Raw genomic sequence first — 21,827 nt, forward strand, 5'->3', positions numbered from 1 at the left:
GTTCACCAAATATATCATGGAGTTACATTTTAGGATATTCTTATTCCCAAGTAGTAGTTGTGGTGGCTAGAAACAAAATTTTGATAAGCAGGAGTCCCGCAGATTCCTAGACAGTATCTGGAAGTGTCCAGGGCCAGGTGCTGAAGAGGTCTGGTTTTCCTCTCCTGTCACAGTGGCGAAGAGGCCTGTGCAGAAAAAGTTGTGGGTCACACACACAACCCTCTCATCCCTAGAGCTGGGTTAGGGGCATGTCTAGCAAATATTTTCCTTCTTCTCAGCCCCGCCTGCAGGAGACATTCACTATTCCCAGAGGGAACCCTAGCAGAGGGTCCCAGTCAATCTGAAATATCTGTTGGCATTCCATATATGAATATGAAAAAATTTTAAAAATCACATTAAATGTTTGGAGGGAAGTAAAAGATAGGGAAACACAGCCAGGAAGCAATGTTTTTATTGTTAGCTTTATAGATTTAAATTTGTCAGTGTGTGGTTTTAGTTTTGTGAGAAATTGTAGGGAGGTGAAAAGAGAGGGCATAGAGTAAAGAGCATATGTCTTGGAACTACTCAGGCCTGGATTTGAAACACAGCTTTGCCACCAACTAGCCAATGGCCTTAGAATGCTTTTTTAAAAAAAAAAAAAAAATCTGTTTTTAATTTGGAGCCTTCACACTTTTTAATTAAATACAATGCAGTTAATGATATGAGATCAGTTCATTTAACATTTTAATCAGGCACCAGCTTTCACAATGGTTAAACAATGTTTGACACTGAAGAATTTTGAAAACATCGGGACCAACAGGTAGTATAGTATGGCCAAAAACGTGATACTGTTGTAATCTATCAGAAAACTAATTTAGATTGACATCCAAAGTTGGGCGATGTTTCCTAGGTACTGGAATAAACACAAGCTATTGTCCAAATAAGAGGATGACACTGTTGTGATTAAATAAGTGATACTATACACTATTGGCCACTGTTAGAATAACATTTACTGCTGTATCTCATGAATTAAGCATATCACATTCATCCATGTTAGCTATATTTTCTTTTTATCTGCTAAATTGGCCTATCATTGTCACTTGAATATAATTTAAACATTTGATTTCATCTTCCCAAGATATAAAAGTAATCAGGCAGCACTGAACCAGTTTAGTAAAGCTTCCAGTAACCACAGATATACACACTAAAACCTACAAAATTATATTGATAAGCTATTATCCAGAATCAGATCTGTTTACATATAAAAGTAATAAAAATTTATTACATAAATTGTAGATTTTAGTTTACTCATAAACTGTGAACAATGTAATGCATCACTTAATTATTATAAACGTAAAAATTCACTTTCATATAAAGATTTAATTTCTTATTTATTTTTCTGAAAAAGTCCCAGTGCCCTTGGCCCTGGGTGTGTCCCTTAGATAGTACATTGAATAGTACTAACAAACCTTATATTAATTATTTTTTAAACAGGCCTACTAGCCCCACAGACAGGATGTGTTGGCCTTAAAGGCATGAGTTATTATAAACACTATCTGTGTAGACATTTGAAAGAAACAGTGTGGGAGTTAAAATTACAGGTTCAAGAACCTATTTTTCGTCTTTCTCCCACACATATACTCATCTCCTGTCATATTCTTTCCCAAAAGTTTGCAAATTTCCAGTGTTTCTCAATAAATCCTTCCTTTAAATAAATGTATAAAGTGTCAGTTACAAGTCATGCTTGGGGCCCTCTGTTGTCTTTTGTCAAGATTCTTCATATGTTGACACAAGAATTAGAATTCTTACAATCCTAATACTTTAGAACTAGAACAAATTATGTTATCAGTGGAAAAATGTTCAAGTCTGAGGCTTCTATCATACTTTCCACCCTAAAGGAAGGCCCCAGCTAGTGCTTTCTCCGAATTCCATAATATTCTAGTTAAGGTTTGCCACATAAGGAGAGGGGAGGACCATACATAGAAGAACAATTTTAATGTTTCATGTTTTCCAAATAGTCACTTAAGCAGTAATCGTGTTGTTGTGGAAAGAACAGGACATTTTGGGGAGAATAAAACCTGAGATGAATTCTGGCTCCACCATTTCCTTGTCCTGTATCCTTGGGAAAGTCAATCTCTTTTTAATTTTGTCTCCATTTCAATGTATGACACTCATGGAAACAACGTTTTTGAGCAGATCCAGAGCTCTCTTTTGTAAAATGACTTTGTAAACTCTGAGTTACTGTGGAAGTATAAGGTCTTATGATCATTATTTTGACAATAACTTCCTAGAGAAAGGAAAGAAAATCTAAGTAGGCCAAGTAGAAAGGTTTCATTTGCCAAGGTCATACTCAGAACACTAAGCAAATATTGTTAATATGTGATTTCTAATAAGGAGGAAACATTCTGCTTTAGTTTAATTGGAAAATTAGGCCCAATTCTAAATTGTACTCACTTGGAATGACAAAAACAAACAAACTATATGAGATTCTATCAGAATACATTCCCCCAACTCACTAACTAGAAATTGGTGTTTGGTATCCTGTAAAATGAAAGAATATAAACCATTAGATGAAACAAATAAATGTTAAGCATCTACTATGTACCAACCACTGTGGGAAGTGCTAGGGATACTGTTTTAAACAAGTATCCTGATATCTTCAGCTTATATTCTATTGTGTATGTGTGGGCAGTGGGCAGGGGATGGAGAGAAGAGAAGAATACAATCTTTCATCAAGAATATCAGATCAAGGCAGACAGCCGAAACATAGCAGTGAGTCAAAATTGCCAGTGTCTACTTTATACTGGGTGGTCAGGAAAATCCCTTCTGATGAGGTGATATTTAAGCAGAAGTCTCAGTGACCAAAAATAAGCCAGCCCTATGAGGACTGGAGTCAGAATGTTCCATTAAAAGGGACCAGATAGTACCCAAAAAAAGGCCCTAAGACGGGGGTTATCCAGAAGTGCTTGGGGAATAGTACAGCTAGAATGTACTTGTCAAAGCAGAAGGATGGACTAAAATACTGAGAGACAGGCAGGAGACAGCTCATATCAACCTTCCTATGCCACAAGTAAGGTGTTTGCACCGTATTGATATTGTAAGCATGATGAGTTGTCACTGGGAAGTTTAAACAAGAGAATGACTTAATCTGATTTTAGAGTATATAAAACATAACTGCTATTGCTCTGTGGAGATAGACTGTAGGAAGCAAGACTGGAAACTGAAAGACCTGTTAGGGGATTATTGAGTTATTAGGCAAGAGACTATAGTGGCTTGAACTAGGGTGGCAATAATAAAGACATGCATTCATTCATTTCTTTATTCATTCAACAACTATGTAGTAATGGCCTGCTATGTGCCAATATCCTGTTCTAGGTATTAGGCATGTATCAAGGGTCAAAAGCAAAGAACCTGCCCTCATGCAGCCTGTGCTCAGTGGAGGACATAGACAATCAAGGGGAATGAAGAGTGATAGGGCTACTTTTAGATGGGCTGGTCAGGGGAGACCTCTGGTTAGACCTAAATAAAGTGAAGGAGGAAGCATTGTAATTGTCTGGAGGCAGGGGGATAGAAAGAAGACCCTAGAATGGAAATATGCTTGAAGAGTTAGAAGAAAATCCCTAAGGCTGATATACTTGAAGAGTTGGAATACCATTACTAAAGCTGGAGCACAGCTGGGCAGGAGGCAAATGACAAGAGTTGAGATCTGGAGGCCAGCTAATGCCAGATCATGCAGGACTGGGCAGCCACGGCAAGGACTTGCATTTGGTTCTGAATTTTATGAAAAGCCATTGAAAGGGTTTTGGACAAGACAGTGACTTGATCTGATTTATATTTGAAAAGAGTCACTCTGGCTGCTGTGTGAAGAAAAGATAGTGGATATGGAGGTAATAGAAAGGAAGCAGAGGGATCCATTTGGAGACTGTGGGAGGAAATCAGGCAAGAGATGATGTTGGAATGCCCTAGGTTGGTAGCAGTGGAAGTGGTAAGAAGTGGTCATGTTCCAGATATAATTTGAAAGTAGAGCCTGAAGAATTTGCTATAACATTAGATATTGGATGTGAGCATAAGGAGCCAAGAAAATTACAAGGCTTTTGTCCTGAACAAATAGGCAAAGGGTGGTACTATCTGCTGAAGATGGGAGGAGAAAAATATGGTATCTGGGACAGTGAGGGAGAGTTGGAGGTCAAGTGTTTGCTTTTGGACATGTTAAGTTCAAGATGCCTATTAAGTATCCAACTGGAGTTGTCTAATAGACAAGTTGGATATGTAAGGCTAGAGTTTAGAGTAGAGGATGAACCTAGAGATATAAATTTGTGTTATTACAGCATATAGATCGTATTTAAGCCATGTAACTATATGAAATCACTAGAAAAGTGAAGGTGGGTAGCAAAGAGGAGATGAAGAGAGTGAATTTAGGATGTATTTTGAAGATAAAGGTAAGAGAATTTATTGATGAATGAGGGAAAGGAAACAATCATGGATAAATTGTTGGCTTCAACAACTGAATGGATAATGGTATCATTCACTGAGTTGGGAAAGACTGAAGAAGGAGAGGCAATAAGTTTGTAGGAAAGGAATCAAGAGTTCTCTTTTGGCATGTTAAATTAAAGATGACTGTTAAACATTCAGAGGAACTTGTTAATACATAGTAGATATTTAAAATCAAGAGGGGGTGATGTCACCTAATGGTATTAGGGCAACTGGATAACCACATGCAAAGGAATGAAGTTGGACCTTTACCTCACAACATATATAAAAATTAAGTCCAAATAGATCAAGACCTAAATGTAAGAGCTAAACTATAAAGCTCTTAGAAGAAAACATAAGGGTAAATCACTATAACCTTGGATTTGGCAAAGAATTTTAAATATGACACAAAAAGCATGAGCAATAGAAGAAAAAAATAAGTTGAATTTCATCAAAATTAAAAACTTTTGTGCTTCAAAAGACAGCATCAAGAAATTGATAAGACACCCTACAGAACAGCAGAAAGTATTTGCAAATCATGTATCTGATGAGAGTCTAATAACCAAAATATATAAAGAATTCTTACAATTCAGTAATAAAAAGACAACCTAATTTTTAAAAATGCATAAAGAATCTGAGTAGATATTTCTCTAAAGAAGATACACAGATGGCCAGTGAGCATATGAAAAGAGTTTGACACCATTAGCCATCAGGGAAATGCAATACAAAACCACAATAAGATACCACTTCACCCCAACTAGGATGACTACAAAGAAAAAGGCAAATAACAACAAATGTTGGGGAGGACATGGAGAAACTGGAATCCTCATATACACTGGTGGGCATGTAACATGGTGCAGTGACTTTGGAAAATAATCTGGCAGCTTCTTAAAGGCTTAAATGTAGTGTATGATCTACCAGTTTTACTCCTAGAGCATTACCCAAGAGCAATGAAAACATGTATCCACACAAAAACTTGAACATTAATATTCATAGCAGCATTATTCATAATAGCCTAAAAGGGAAAATAACTCAAATGTTCATCAACTGATGAATAGATAAATAAAATGTAGTGCATCTATACAATAAATATTATTTAGCAATCAAAAACATGAAGTAGTAATACATGCTATAAGATGAATGAAACTTGAAGACATTGTAAATCACAAAAGACCACATATTGTATGATTCAATTTATTAATGTATGAAATGTCCAGAATAATTTATAGAGACAGAAAGTACATAAGTGATTGCCTAGGGCTGGGGGTGCATGCATGGAGGAAATGGTTAAGAGATATTGGGAAGTGACTACTAAAAAGTACAGGGTTTCTTTTGAGGGTGATGAAAATATTCTAAAATGGTGATGCTTGCACAACTCTGAATACACTAACAACCATTGAATTGTGCACACAAAATGGATTAATTTGTGGATATATGAATTATATCTCAATAAAACTGTTACCAAAAAAAAAGAGAGAAAGATAAAAGAGAGAGCAGCAAAGCAGTGTGCAGTGAGATGGGAAAACTAATGGAGTGCATTGTCATAGAAGCTAAGAATAGATTTCTAGAAAGAGGGAATGATCAACTGGGTTGAACACCACAAAGACATTGGGTCAAAGAGACCAGAGGGTTGACTACTGAGTTTGGTAATCAGGCAACAATTGGAGAGCCTTCTTGGTAGAGTTGAGGAGGGAAGTCCAGCTGGAATAGGTGGAGGAGAGAGAAGGAGGTGAGAAAGGGAAGATAGTTACCAATAGCTTCTTTAAGAAATTTTGCTTTAAAGGCAAGTAGAGAGATGGGACAAGAGCTTTGTTAAGGTGGGGTGACTTTTGTAGCTTTTATTTGGTTTTTGTTTTCTTTTGTTTTAGAGCAGCTTTGTTTTCTGATATGATTGTTCTAGTAAAGGAAGAGAAATTGATACTACAAAAAGAGATAGAGGATAACTATCAGGGCAAGGTCTGAGAAAGAATGAGATCCATAATCCACATGGAAAAGGGATGAACCTTGGATAGGAGCTGGCACCCTTTATCCAACATAATTGGAAGGAAGGCAGATAGAGTGAGTACAAATGAGTGACCCTAATTATATGACAATCTAGTTCATGAGGATAAGTGGGCTTCTTTATAGTTGCCTTGTTTTTAAAAACATTGCTTCTTGGTGTGTATGTATGTATGTGCATGCATTAAATATATTTTAGTTGAAAAACCCAATTTTTGGTTCTTTTTCATCATGTCCCAATCTGGGATAATTTCAAGCAGTTTACACTGCTAAATATTTTCCTGTCCACTTTGCTGTTGGAGCTATGTGTGGGCTTTAGCCAACAATTCTTGCAGTGGAGGAGGAAAGGGAAGCATTTCATCATGTGGGGAAGAGTCACTCTCCAAATAGCCAGTCTACTGATCCCTGGCCCTAGCCCAGAACTCCCCAAATACTCCCTTTCTCCAAATACTTTGTTTTCCAATTTCTACTTATGCAGTGATTAGAAAAGTATAAGCCTCTAGAATAAGAGAACAGAGTTAAATGATTTTGAAGTAAAATAGAAATACTATGCCATGCCAACACATGGATAAAGAATAAATGCATATATTCTCAATTTTGTTCATCTTTTCAAAAGTGATTTTATATTTTTAAAAGTATCATGGAAATAAAATCAGTGATATAACATTTAATGCTATGTACATAATAAAAATACAAGCTCTAAGGTAACAGTTTTGTTTTGGATTGTTTGATGGAATTATAAAGTATCAAGCTAAAGCTAGGCATGATCAAATGTCAAATCATAGCTATATCACAAAATATGAAGAACTATCTGTATTTTTCAATCCTTGCAATCATCTGGTGGAGCTTTTAAAATAAAATATGAATGCCTAAGCTTCACCCTAGATCAATTAAATCAGAATCTCTGGAGGGGCATCTGAGCAGCGATTTTTTTTTTAAAGCTCTATACCTAATTCCATGAGCAGTCAGGGTTGAGGACCACTGGGCTGATCATTGAGAATTTCTTGTAGAAATGCACACAACTGTATTGTAAGCTTGTGTTCTGGACATTGCAAACTTCCATTACTGATATATGGAAGGAAAAAAAAAAAACACTGAAATGCAATTCTATCCCTTCAGAAACTTCTTACCTCATAGCTTTGTCTGAAAACAATTTGTATAAAGGATAAGAAATTAAAATAATAAACTTTTTCTTGGTTTGTCTCAAGATGGGGAAATAGAATAAAAAGTTCAACAGACTTCAGAGATGCAAAGAACTCAACAGCTGTTAATTTGATTAAAGTGGGAAGTCAGCCAGACTAAGAACTATTTTTAGCACTGTGCTGACAGGTGTTTTACCTTCTCTCACACTCTCCTGGACAGGGCTTGCCTAGAGTGGATCCAAGTTTTAAAACTATGGTCAATAAAAGAAACAGATGTCTGTAAATCTGTGTAGAGACACAACAGCATGGAAGCCCTCTCAATATCATCTCAAGCAACAGGTTGAAAAAGCTAAAATGGGAGATATGATTTTAAAATGGCTCATTTTGCTGAAATTTCTTTTAGGGAGAAATAAATTCTAGAAAATGTTGGTAGTTATATCAAGTGAAAGCATTTTGTTATAAGTGATCCAAAAATGGAAGTAATGGAAAGAAAGGAAAGAGGCAGAGGATAGGTAGGTCTAGCTCTCAAGATGACTGGCATGGTACCTCAGGAGGCATCAGGAGACATCTCACCTATTCCACTTTTCTATTAAGGGCGTTAAAACATCAGTGGGTGATTGTGAAAAGTTTCAGTGATGGTTTGACAAGCAGATTAAGGTTAGGGGTTTGAAGGGAAAAGAATATAATAAAACAAAATATTATAATCTTTGAAAGTTATAAAATACAATGACACTAAATATTATAATCTGCAGAACAATCAGATTTATTTTTAAAAAGAGTTTGTTGGATGACCTAAATCACATATTTATAAATCAAAAACAATTTAGTATGAAATCAATAATTATTATAAGTAGAAAGGAACCATTATTCATATATGTGGGTCAATTTCATTTTACATATTTTTAGGGTGCTTTGTTATATGTGGACTTCAATATTACAGTTTCTTGTCTATTATTAAGATTCATTTAGTACTTCCATGTGAATATCATAAAGTCAACTGAAAAGCTAAAAATAGGTACTTAAGGAGTCCTTTGTTCATACAATCATAAATTAGTAATATTAGCCTTTAAAGGAGCTTTATCAAAATAAATATACCACTACAGAAAAGATTCCTTCATTTATTTATTCATCCACAAACTTTCATTGTTCACCAATGTGCCAACCACTATATGAGGCATTCCTCTATAGAGATAAATATGAAAATCTCTCAGCCCTCAGGGGACCCTCAATCTAGAAGGGGAGGGGGGAAGGGAATTATAATCAAAGCATGGCAATGAATTTGGTCCACTGAAGGAAGTTCTTGCACATCTAGAGGAGGAGCAGATACAGGAGTGGGTCAACATTCCTGGAGGGTGAGTAGGGATGAAAGTGTGAGAAACTGCTTTGCTGTCGGCATGCAGGTTTATGAGTAGTCATCCAAGGCTTAGACAAGATGAGAGGGTGTCCATTTATTCTAGTTCAAGAAAATAGCAATTAATGTATTTTGACTTTAATTAAACTTACTTTTTTCAATAAGGACTTGAAGAATGGGAAGATGTTTAACCTGTTGGGAAACCACAGTGTTTTTCAGTAATTTAAAAACCAATAGTGAATGAGAATTTCCTTTTCTCCACACCCTTACCAACACTTGTTATTTCTTGTCTTTTTGATAATAGCCATCCAAGCAGGTGTGAGGTGATAGCTCATTGTGATTTTGATTTGCATTTCCCTGCTGATGAGTGAGGTGGAGCACCTTTTCACATTTAGGTGCTCTTGCCACACACATAACAAAAGTGTAACTGTGTAACATGATAAATATGTTAAAATATGTGATTATAGTAACCATTTTTTAATACCATGTATACGTATAGCAAAACATCATGTTATATACCTTAAATGTATGCAATAAAAATGGCTTCTGATGGTAATGCAATTTATAAATAGGAACTTTTTTTTCAGACTTCATTAAAAGAGGATTTCTGTAATTTTGATAACTGACATAGATAATAGTTCCTGTGGATTGAAAAGCTGAAAAAGTGGATACAGGGGAGTAGAGGATGGGATCTATGGATGGGGTATTTATTTATGGATAGGGAACAAGGACTTTTAGAATCACTGAACTATCATATGCAAAAAATGTGTTTTTGTATATTTTTCTGAGAATGTCTTCTATATTTTTCAACAAATTCTAGAATGATTCATAATTCCAGAAAAGAATTTATTTTACATATTTTATGATGCAAACTTTTCACTACTTGAGTATCCTTATTATTCTGAGTTTGTGAAATACATTGCACTATGAAATTTAGCCCTATATAAGTAAATTCTATCTTGGCAGTTATAAAAATATAACATGTATACACTTACATATTTTTTTTTATTTCAGCTTATTATAGGGGTACAAAAGTTCAGGTTATATATATTCCCCATCCCCCCCTTCCCCCCGAGTCTGAGCTTCAAGCGTGTCCATTCCCTAGACAGTGCACATTGCACTCATCAAGTAGGTATACACCCATTCCCCCCCCGCAGTCCCCACCTCTGTCTGATACCCAATTGGTGTTATTCCCAAATGTGCACTTAGGTGATGATCAGGGAAACCAATTTGCTGGTGAGTACATGTGGTGCTTATTTTTCCATTCTTGGGATGCTTCGCTTAATAGAATGGGTTCCAACTCTCTCCAGGAGAACAAAAGGGATTCTATATCACCGTTATTTCTTATAGCTGAATAATACTCCATGGTATACATATACCACATTTTACTAATCCATTCATGAATTGATAGGCATTTGGGTTGTTTCCACACCTTTGCAATTGTGAATTGTGCTGCTATAAACATTCGGGTGCAGGTGTCTTTTTTATAGAATGACTTTTGTTCTTCTGGATAGATGCCCAATAATAGGATTGCTGGATCGAATGGTAGGTCGACTTGAATCTGTTTAAGGTATCTCCATATTGCTTTCCACAGGTGCTGTACTAGTTTACAGTCCCACCAGCATACACTTATATTTTTTAAAGTGCTATATGTCTTTTAGAAGACTTACTGCAGAGAATATGTTGATGCAAAAGGTCATATACAAACTTCTAACATAGACCTAAGCTTATAATCAGCCATTTCAGTAGCCTATAATAACCTACTTTATGACAAAGTATTAATACAGTGAGGCAAGTCTTAAAGCTAATTGTTGAAAAGAACAGTGGACACCAGCTTATAAAATTTGTGCATAGTTCATTGTAAATCATCAAGTGGTTTTATACACTAAGTAGGGAAATTTCTTTTTTTATTCTGGTAAAATAAATGGCTTCATAGAAGTGAAAATTGCTTCCATGAAGATACAGGTATTAACAGTGTTAACTTTGCAAAATGGCCATCCCTCACCTGCCTCCCTCTGAGGTTGTTAGAATTATCTAATGAGATAATGTAGGCAAGGTGCTATGCACCACATTATCCAATGATAACTCAAAACTCCACCAAATCCCACCAGATGTATTGAAGGGATGTGCAGCATCCCTACTTTGTTTAACCTACTAACTGTGGCTTGTTGGGTAAGAAAACAATGCTACTCTTAAAACAGACCTCACTGAACTGCAGCATTCAGAAGAAATAACAACAGCACAGCCCCCTCTGACTTGAAAACACTGAGACGTGTTCAGGGAGAGCTTTTTCCTAAGAACTCTAAAGCTAGCAAAAAAAAAAAAAACCACTTGTCTTTATTGAAAGAATAATGTCTGCATATGCACCACACCTGAATTACAATGGTTACCTTATGGATTTCCAATAGAAAATTTTAAAATTGAACTAAATTGCCAAGGACATCTTTTGTTTCAATGTCACAGATGATCTAGATTTTAGTTTATCAATGTTGCACTTTATAAAACACACACTGTTGAATATATCAGTAAATAAGAGGGATATATAGAAAGTCTCCATTGGTCTAAATAGTTTTAAATATTAAACTCATATTTAGTTTGGAGCATTCTTTTCATATCTGAAAAATAAATATATTTTAAAAAATGAAACCCTTTTGTCTACCTCCCTATCAAAACATTTGGCAAAATCAATATTAAACTTTCTAAAATGCATATGGAAATGTAAAAGGCCAAGAATAGCCAAAGTGGATTTACATTACCAAACATAAGACCTATTATAGACAGTATTTGTGCAAAGATAAACAGTATATTGTTCAATGAAACAGAATCGCGAGCCCAGAAACAGACCCACACATACAGGTCATCTTATTTATGACAAAGATGACACTGTGGTGCAGTGGGAAAAGGATTTTTTCTCCCCAATAAGAGCTGCAAGGTCAGATGGCGATAGCCTTATCGGAAAAAAAAATGAATCCTGACTCTTTCATCACAACATACAGAAAAATCAATTCTAGATGAATTGCAAATCTAAATGTAAAGGTTAAAGAAAACCTTCTAGAATTGGGGTTAGCAAACTTTTTTGAAGGGCCCAATAGTAAATATTTTAGGCTTAGCAGATCACACAGTCTCTGTTGTGACTACAGACTTCTCTGCCATGGTAACACAAAAGCTAGTTTTAAACCATATATAAGCAGATGACTCTGTCTGTGCTCCAATAAAACTTTATTTACAAAAACAGTTGACAGGCTGGATTTGACTTTTGTAGAACATCTTTCTGAACTTGGAGTAAGCAAAAATTTCTTAACTGAACACAAAGGGTGGTAACCAAAAAATAAAATTTCATAAATTAGATTGCATTAAATTTTTAAAATTCGTTTATTAAAAGGCACTGTCAAGATTAGGAAAAGACTCCCCATACAGTGGAAAAAGATATTCAAAGTATATATGTTCAACAAAGAATTCATATCCAGAATATATTAATATAAACCCACACATGCACACCCTACAGATTGATAATAAAAGAAGGTGAACCCAATAGAAAAAAAAGAATAAGAAATTTTAGAGGAAAGTTTCACGAAAGGTAATATCCAAATGGGCAATAAACAAATGGAAAGGTTCTCATTGTCATTAGTTATCAGGAAAATAATAAATGAAACCTCAGTGACATACTTCTATGTGTCCACAAATGAAAAAGGTGGGCAATTGTCAGGGATGTAGAACAAATGGAACTCTTACCGCTTGCTGGTGAGGCTACAAATGGGTACAAGTCCTTGGGAAAACTGAGGTGATCATAGATAAGTCCTATGGTCTAACAATTCTATTCTTCGGTATAAAACAACATAAGTGTGTCCATATGTTCACTGAAAGACATATACCTGAATGTCCATAATGGTACCATCCATATTATCACAAACGGTAAATGAGCCAATGCACATCAACAAAAGAAAACATAAATACATGTGGTATATTCACACTATGAAAACACCATACAGCAGTCAGAATGATCTATAAGTACACACATGGAAATACATTGTGATATATTCATACAGTATATATGTGTAGTATTCTACACAACAATAAGAATAATCTATATCTACATGCAACAACATGGATGAATTTCTTTCCAACATCACCCCCCAAAAAATATTGAGTGAAAGAAGCCAGACACAGATGAATACATCTAACAGCATTACATGTATTTGTATAAAGTTCAAAAACAGGCAAAACTTTGCTATGCTTTTAGAATTGAAGATCACGGTTACACTGGGGTAGAGAGGACATACTAACCAGAAAAGAGCAAGTGTGAGGAGGGTACCCAGAGAGCCAGTAATATTCTGTTTCTTGAACAGGTACTAGTTCCCCACACTTGTTTAGTTTGTGAAAATTAATCGAGATTATATTTAAGTACACTTTTTCATTTACATTGTTCTCTGCTGTAGTTTCTGTACAGGGACTTAAATCAATTGAAGAGAATTAGATTGGAATTAAACTAATGAAGGTGATGGTCCTTGGCTCCCGGTCCCCGTTCCTGCTTCATGTTTCTTTTGTTTTCCTTTTACTTCTATTTAATGTAAATTTAATGTTTCAAAAATAATCCACAATTCATAAGTCTATACTGATGTAAGTAAATGATTGAATAAATTAATAGATGAGAGAGAACAAATAAAGCTCCCATGCAGAAGAACTCTAAATAATTTATGTAGATAACTGCCCTCATGGAAGTGGAGCATTGCTCTGCCTTTTAAGGGAAGGCTGCACATCGTGACTGCCTTCCAAAAAGTACGGTACAGAAAAGAGAAAAGAGTAACTTTATAATAGAGAAACCTGACAAATACTACCTCAGCCAGGTGACCAAGGTCAACATCATCACTGATAAGCCATATTGACAATATGCAACCTTGGCATGGTGTGATGAGATGAGAATGGCACTTTACATCTGTGGTCTTCCCCCACCAACCAAAACCATGACCCCAGTCTCATCACGAGAACATGAGACGTGCCCAAATTGAGAGACATTCCACAAAATAGCTCACCAAAACTGTCAAGGTCATTAAAAGCAAGGAAAGGCTGAGAACCTATCGGAACTAAGAATAGTCTCAGGAGACATAACATCTAAATGTAATGTGGTATCCTGGTTGGGATTGTGGAACAGTAAAAGCATATTAAGTGAAAACTAAGGAAATCTGAATAAAGTATGGACTTTAATAATAATATATCAATAGTGGTTCATTAATTATGACACATGTACCCTACCAATGTAAGATGTTAACAATAGGGGAAACTTGGTACAGGATATACTGGAATTCCCTGTACCTAAAATTATTCCAAAATTAAAATTTTCTTAAAAATAAAAATAACCTACATAATAAGCACTGGTTACACTTAAACTGGGAAGCATGACCTACAACATCAAGTTATTAACAATAAGAGAATACAAGGGTAAGAAACAAGGACTAGTTTCATTACCCAATAGCCAGTTAAAATGCAGTAATTATTTTTTGTTTTCTCTACAAGTCTGAATAGATTTCTAGTCATTAAATTTTATGAATGTGAATTACTTCTGTTTATTCTAACACATTAAGGTGAGAGCTTTATGGACAATTACTTACTCAGATATTTAAGTTAAACTTTTTATGTATCAATCTTCATGCGGAAGAGCTTAGTGATGAAATAGGGAATGTTTTTGTTAGTAATTATGGACTATTAAAAATTAACTTTCACTCCATTACACTCTTTCAATAAATATAATAGAAGCATCATAGAATGTTGGAGCTGAAAGGGACACTTAAGAGATTAGTTCAGCTCCTTAACTTTATATGAAATAACTGAGTGCCAGAGAATTTGGGACTTGCCCAGGGTCATAATAAACTGGTGAGAGAGCTGGAACTCACTTATTCAGTTGAACAAGCATTTACTTAGTATTTATTATATTTCAAGCACTGTGATAGGTGCAAGAGATATAAAGATGAGTAAGACTTTATCCTTCAGGAGGAGGCAGGAGCAGAGAGAGGCAGATAAATGGATAGATGAATATAGTACAATGAGGAAGCATGAGAACAGGGTGCCATGGAAATGAAGGAACAGATCACTTGACGCAGCTCAGACATCACCTGAGCCTTTGGAAGATGGGTAGGATTTACAAGGTGAGGAGGCTAGGAACAGATACTCCAAGCAAAGATGATTGCTTGAGCCAAAGGTAGAAGAGGTGAAATAACGTGTTGTGCAGGAAACTCTGCTGTCTGCTGTTACTGCAGAATACTCTAAGCAGGGAGCAGGGATAGATTAAACTGAAAATGCTGGACCATGGAGTGGATTTTGTGCCATTTAGTAAGCTGAATCTTTATCCTGTAAGAAATGGAAAGTTATTGAAAGGTTCTGAATTATAATTTGGTCACTTGGATGGCTTAGAGAAAGATTTGAGAAGGACAAGAGTAATTAGTGGGAATCCTATCAAAGAGGTTACTGTGGTGCTCAAAGGATGGATGGCAAAGGGCTGGTTTGGGAAAGTGTAGTAAATATGGAGAAGAGGAGGTAGATTCAAGAACTATTTAAGAAAAATGATTGGTGATTAATTGGTTGGGGATGGGGTAAGTGGGGTGGGTAGATGAAGTTGAGGAGTCTTGAGCAGGACCGTAGTCTGTACCAAGGAGCACACATTTGCCTTGGGCTCCATTTACACATATTTTCACCTCCACCCCGGGAAGCAGCTCAGAATACCAGAAAGTGAAGCTGCTTTTGGTAAGCATTCAAAAAGAAAAACAAAAGCAACAGAACTCTTGTCCTTTTCCTAAGTCCTATACTAGGACAAAAGGTCTCTTCTTGCCCTATATAGACACAAGCAGGAGAGACCATAGAGATGATTTCTTTGAAAAGCTAAGAGAATTTGCTTCCAAGGCTTTTGTCTTTGCTCCTAGGCTACAGAGAGCCTGCCCTAAATTTCAAATATACCTCATAAGGGGCACTACCTTGAATCTCTGCCCTGGCACAGCCTGCGTTAGGCTTTGGTGACTGTGGACGATTGTACTGCCTATGAAAGAGACTGTGGGAAGAGGATCAAGAGAAAAGATAATGAGTTCACTTTTCAAAAAGCTAAATTTTAAATGCCTATAGAATATTCAGTTAGGAAAATTCAAATGGCAGTAGGATAATCAACTGTAAAATTCAAGGGAGACATATTAAAGAGTTATAGGTCATGGTAAGAAAAAGACCTTGAAAGTGGATGCCATTTCTCAGAGACATCTTTCAGGATGAGAAGATTAGTGGAAAGAATAGCAGACCCAATGTGCAAGTCACGTGGTCACCAACATTTCAGTACAACTCTTCAATAGAAAATTCAATGACGGATGAATATGTTTGGGAGATCTATTGTACAGCATGGTGACTCTAGTTCATGACAATATATTGTATACTTTAAAATTGCTAGGAGAGTAGACCTTAAATGTTCTCACCACATCAAAAAAAAATAGCTATGTGAGGTGATGAATATATTAATTAGCTTGCTTGTGGTAATAATTTCATAATGTGGACATATATCAAAACATCACATTGTATGCTGTAAATATATACAACTTATATTTGTTAATCATACCCCCAATAAATCTGGAAAAATATTTTTTTAAAATAGAAATTCAACAAAACAGAAATCTACCAGAAAAAAACTAGAAGAGTGGTACCCCAGAGCATAGAAGTTTAGATAGTTTTCAAGACAGAGTGATCAATTGTATTGAATATAGATAGAAGAGGTGCCACTAAAAACGGTTCCTATAAAAATATCCGTGAAATTTGGCAGTGAAGAGGACATAGGTGACTTCAGCGAGACAGTCAACTGAAGTTGATTACAGTTAATTGCAGTGAGGTGGATTGATGGCTGTGTGGGTGATGAAGAAGTGGAGATGCTTTTCTAGGCTATTCTTTGAAGGTTTAGGTGAAATTGAAAGGAGAAAGGCAACTTCTAGAGGCAGAGCAAAGGGAGACTCTCGTTTGTCTGATGTGAGATGAGATGTCTTGTGTATTTGTAGGCTACGACAAAAGATGCTCTCTAGAAAGCAGGTGCCGACAAGAGAGGACATGACAATCAGAGTCGCAGAGGAGACCAGGGAGGCCAGGGTCAGGGATACACAGAAGAGGGGCTGGCATTCAACAGTGGAAGAAATGTTTTTTCCAGACCCAGAAAAGAAGGAAGCAAGCCAGCATAAATGAATATGTAGACAAGTTTGCAGAAGTGTGTGTGTGTGTGTGTGTGTGTGGCCTCAGAGAGGGTGGTGGGCAGGCAGTAGGGAGTTGAAAGAGATAGTGCTCGAAGACTTCAACTGTCATCTATTTATTTATTCATCTTTTTTTCTAGCAGGAGGTCAGGTAATCTGCTGAGGATGAGATTGAGTTCTAGGAGAGCAGTGAGTATTTGGATAAGGACTGAGGAGAGTAGGCAAGGGAGTTACTGAGGACAAAAATAAAAAGTTTAAACTGAAGGTGTTAAGAGTGGGAGACTTAACTTGGGCAGCAACAATCTGTAGGCTTATATGATTTTTTTCAGTTGTACTCAGCTACCATTATTTAGTTAAAGATATTTATTAAGTGTCCTTTACTATATTCTTGGCATTACACATTGCAAACACTACATCAACTCCAGTGGGTACGTAGGTACGTTTATTACCCCAATTACAGGTTAAGTAACTTCTCCAAGGTTGCACAGCTGGTAAAGAGGCAGAGCATAGGCCTGTCTGACTCCAAACCATATGTTATTTACCATATGTTATATATCCTTCCAAGGAGATGGAGCTTTAAGAATTGATTAGACATTTTGCCTAGCCTCAGGAAAAACTACTGCATGAAAGAAGATATGCCAATAAATACTCACAAGCAAATGTGAGGGATTAATGTGCTCAAAAAGCAGAGAAGAGGAGCCCATCACTTTAAGGCTTCAGGGAAGCCTTCTTAGGAAGGTGACACCTGAGCATGGACCAGATCTGAATTGGTATTCACCAGGTAGGCAGGGTCTGGGGCATCCAAGACTTTGGGACTGTATACACAAAGACAAGGAGGCATGAGAAGGCATCACAGTTTTGCTCAATGCACCTGGGACATAGAGTGACTGTTGGATAAGAGCCGGGAGACATGAGGGAGACATGGGACCCCAAATTCTCTACTGAGAACTTACTTTGTCTGGTAATCAACTGGATGACATGTAAGGTTTTAAAGAAGAGAATATCAGATTTGGGTTTTGAAAACATGACTCTATCAATAATGGGCAGGAGGGATCACAGAACAGGGAGATTAATAACTATAATAATTATAAGCTGTCACCCTGGATCAGGCACTAAGTAAGTGATTTTCATAGATTCAGTGACTTAATCATAGAAATCTTGTGAGGGGATTATAATTATTCCCACTTTACAGGTGAGGAAACCAAAGCCCTGACAAGTGAATTAACTTGCTCAAGGTCTCAAGGCTAAAAAGTGGCATATGTAGAACATGAACCCAGGCATCCTGGCTAAGGCAGGATCTTGGTTAGGGGGATATTGCAATGGCTTTGGGTAAAAGATGCTGAAGACCAGGTCTAAGGCACTAGCAATAAAGCTAGAAAGGAAAGAACCAACTCCAGGTTCCTAGCTCCGAAGCCAGTGTTCTTTCCACTGTTTTCTTATTTTTCTTAGTTTCTTTGTTTATATCTGAAAATAAATCTTATGACACCTGTGATGGGTTGAATAGTGTCCTCCCCTCAAATTTGTGTCTATGCAGAACTTCAGAATGTGCTCTTACTTGGACAGAGGGTCTTTGTGGATGTCATTAGTTGTTAAGATGAAATTGTTAAGAGAGTGAGCCCTAACGCCAAAGATGGTTTCCTTGGGAGAAGAGGAGAGGACACCCAGAGGGGAATGTGATGACCAAGACAGAGATTGGAATGATGTAGCCACAAGCCAGGGAACACCACGGATTGCCAGGACCCACCAGAAGCTAGGAAGAGGCAAGGAAAAATTCATTCCTAGCGTCTTCAGAGGGAGCATGGCCCTGCCAATACCTTGACTTTGACTTTGGACTTTTAGCCCCAGGCCACAAGAGAATAAATGTCTGTTGTTTTAAGCCACCTGCTCTGTGGTAATTTGTTTTGGCAGCCCTAGGAAACTAATACAACACCTTTCTTTTCTCAAGTTAAATTTCTAGTTAGAGCTACATTTTCATATTTTTATAATTGCATACAAATAAGTGCATGGTTTTTAAGGGAAAAATCGCTCACAGTTGATGATCTCATGGGCCTGCATTTTTATCTTTATTGCATTTCACTGTCATTTGCCTGATAGATTAATCTTATTTGGATTTCCTGGGGCGAATCTTGTTTTTATCTTCATGCTGTTATTGCTACCCACACTTTAAGTATTTTGGGTTACAAAAATAGATTCTCTTTTAACCCTGGTCTGGAAGTAGGATGACTTTATAACCAAAACAATCACCTCTATGCTTGAGAAAAGGTATAAAATGCTCCAGCCTGCTTTCAACTTGACTTTTGCACTGACCCAGGAGTTGACAGAATCTGCTCTTATACAAGACTGGAATTATCAGGAACTGTTTGCAAAATGTGTGATAAGCCAGTTAGGCAATCGAACACAGAGGGAGTCTTTTCACATCTTATTTGAAACCTTGAGTTTTGACAACATAGAGCTGTAGAATTTTAGAGCTAGCCAAATACAAATGACATGTAATGAATAGGAGGCAATATCATTTGAATTTCTACCAAAACAGTGGTATTGACTTAAAATTTAACCTTACATCATTTGTCCTTTTGCTGCCAATCATTTTCTTGTGAACATGCCATTTACATTTGTTACCTACTTCACAAATGTTTCTGGGATTGGCTGTCTTCAGCATCCATTTTTCACATAGAAAAGCTAGACACAAAGGCATTTGGGGTTTTCTAGGGCTGCCTACTCAGACTCATCAGTCACGGAGACCACCGTATGCATGCACATGCATGCACACACACACTCCCACAAGGATTTGGGGGTACATCCTGATGACAAAGAGGGAGACATGGTGACTTGAGCAGTTCTGCTCAGAGCATCTTCACAGAGCATGATCTCACACAGTGCAATTCATTTCATGCTTCCCAATGAATAAGAGTATTGTGAGTTGTGTGTGCATACAGAGGTATATGATTTTCCTGTTCTTCAGAAACACCAATAAAGTATCACAAAACATGCAACACTTGCCTTACAAAATTCACTCCTGCAGGGTTTTTTATGGTCGTTGTTTTGATGAATTAATCATATTAGAACACAGGATGCAGATCTTAGGGTCAGTGATGCAGAGGCTATGGCCATTCAGGATTCAGCTAAAATGTTTCCTCCTCTGAAAGCCCCTTGTCCCTCTGTGTCACCTGACCCCATTTTATTTTATCATAACACTTACTTGGTTTTGCTATTTTTTAATTTATTCACTGGTCTGTTGTCTGTCTGTCCAGATTTGCATACTCTTACCTTCCTTATTCACTACATTATCTTCAGAGTCTAAAATGGTACCTGTTGATAACCAAATGTTTAACCAATGAATGCATCAATGAAGGTGGCTTAGACATCCCAGGAACTATAAAGAGTGAGGATTGAGAGAAAGAAGTGGTGATGGAAACTGTAGGTAGTTGAAGACAGAGGTTCTTTAGCAGAGGAGAAGCAGGGACTCAGGTGGGGACCTACAGCAAAAATCCTGGGTAACACTGGGGAGGAGTTGGCTTCAGGGTCTACAGAAACAAAGGACGGAGGCATTCAGAAGACCGGCACAAAGCAGCTATGGGTGGTGGACACAAGGGCAATTCCTAAAAGTGTGTACTTCAGGCAGGTGGGTGGGGAGGTGATGGAGGGAGGAATGTAGGCTGAATATTTCTAAAGCTGGCCTATAAAATGTGACAAGTAAATCAGACTATCATAAAAAGGAAACTGCTGAAGTCCCAAGCACCACTTTCAAGGGCTTTACATTACAATAAGAGTAGACATTTTGAAATTTATTATTTATGCTTATGTATATACTCCATGAAAAATGGCATTATAATATAGCAGTGGTGTGCAGTGCAATAACGTACTGGGAAAAACTAATTTAGACTTTGAAACGAAGTAACTAATTCAACAAATATTCAGGTGAATTTACCTGTCAATGGGATGTGTCTTTGCCTGTTCTCTCTCCCTGTGATCCCATGTGGCTTTAAATCGGAAACAAAAAAGGCTTATTTCACCCAGCATATCCTAGGTATTTATTGCCAGATGAAGAAATTATAGAAAGAAAGCAGAGGATATCATTGTGTTGAAAGAAAAATGGAGAATTGTAGTTATATCAACATTACCCATTGTCACCTAGTTACATTAAAAAGTTCTGACTAAACAGCTCGAGGGGAAAAAGACATTTTCCTTTTCTGAATTAATATATCTCTATGCTGTTGTCTGGGCACCTTTTCAATTTTCCTTTGTTGACTTGTCTGTTTTTGGATTGGAGGCTTCTTTTTCTTATCTGTGGGGAGGAATGCTTTTCCAGCTAGAGCCTTATGATTTTGCTGGGATGACAAGGATTGTGTGGGTTTACCGCAGAACACAAAAGGCTGTGTAGCCCATAAAAAACTGAAATATGTCCTATAATGCTCAAGGGCTTACCAAATGGGGAGATAAGATCAGCATTCCAACATGGGGAGCTGCCACACCACCTCTCCTGCCTGGATACCTCTGGCGGTGATTCCACCTGCCCTCCAATCCTCGACTTGTCTGGCCAAGGTCTGGGCACACTTCCAGCACAGTGCTGTAAGGGATACTCTTTCTCCTGGGGAGGGCACAATCTGATGTGAGGGGTCTCTGAGGGAGGGTGCTGCCTGTGTTCCTGACTGTGCTTCTAAACTGCCACTACTGTTGAAGGCACTG

General features: G+C 37.1%; 1 protein-coding gene across 5 annotated transcripts in view; it reads left to right on the forward strand.

The window, feature by feature from the left end:
* Positions 1–21,827, forward strand: part of KCNQ5 (potassium voltage-gated channel subfamily Q member 5) — a 508,163-nt gene that overhangs the window by 135,358 nt on the left and 350,978 nt on the right. The gene's annotated exons all lie outside the window — the stretch shown is intronic.

This window comes from Eulemur rufifrons, chromosome 15 (genome assembly GCF_041146395.1).
Source record: "Eulemur rufifrons isolate Redbay chromosome 15, OSU_ERuf_1, whole genome shotgun sequence".
NCBI classification, from domain to species: domain Eukaryota; kingdom Metazoa; phylum Chordata; class Mammalia; order Primates; family Lemuridae; genus Eulemur; species Eulemur rufifrons.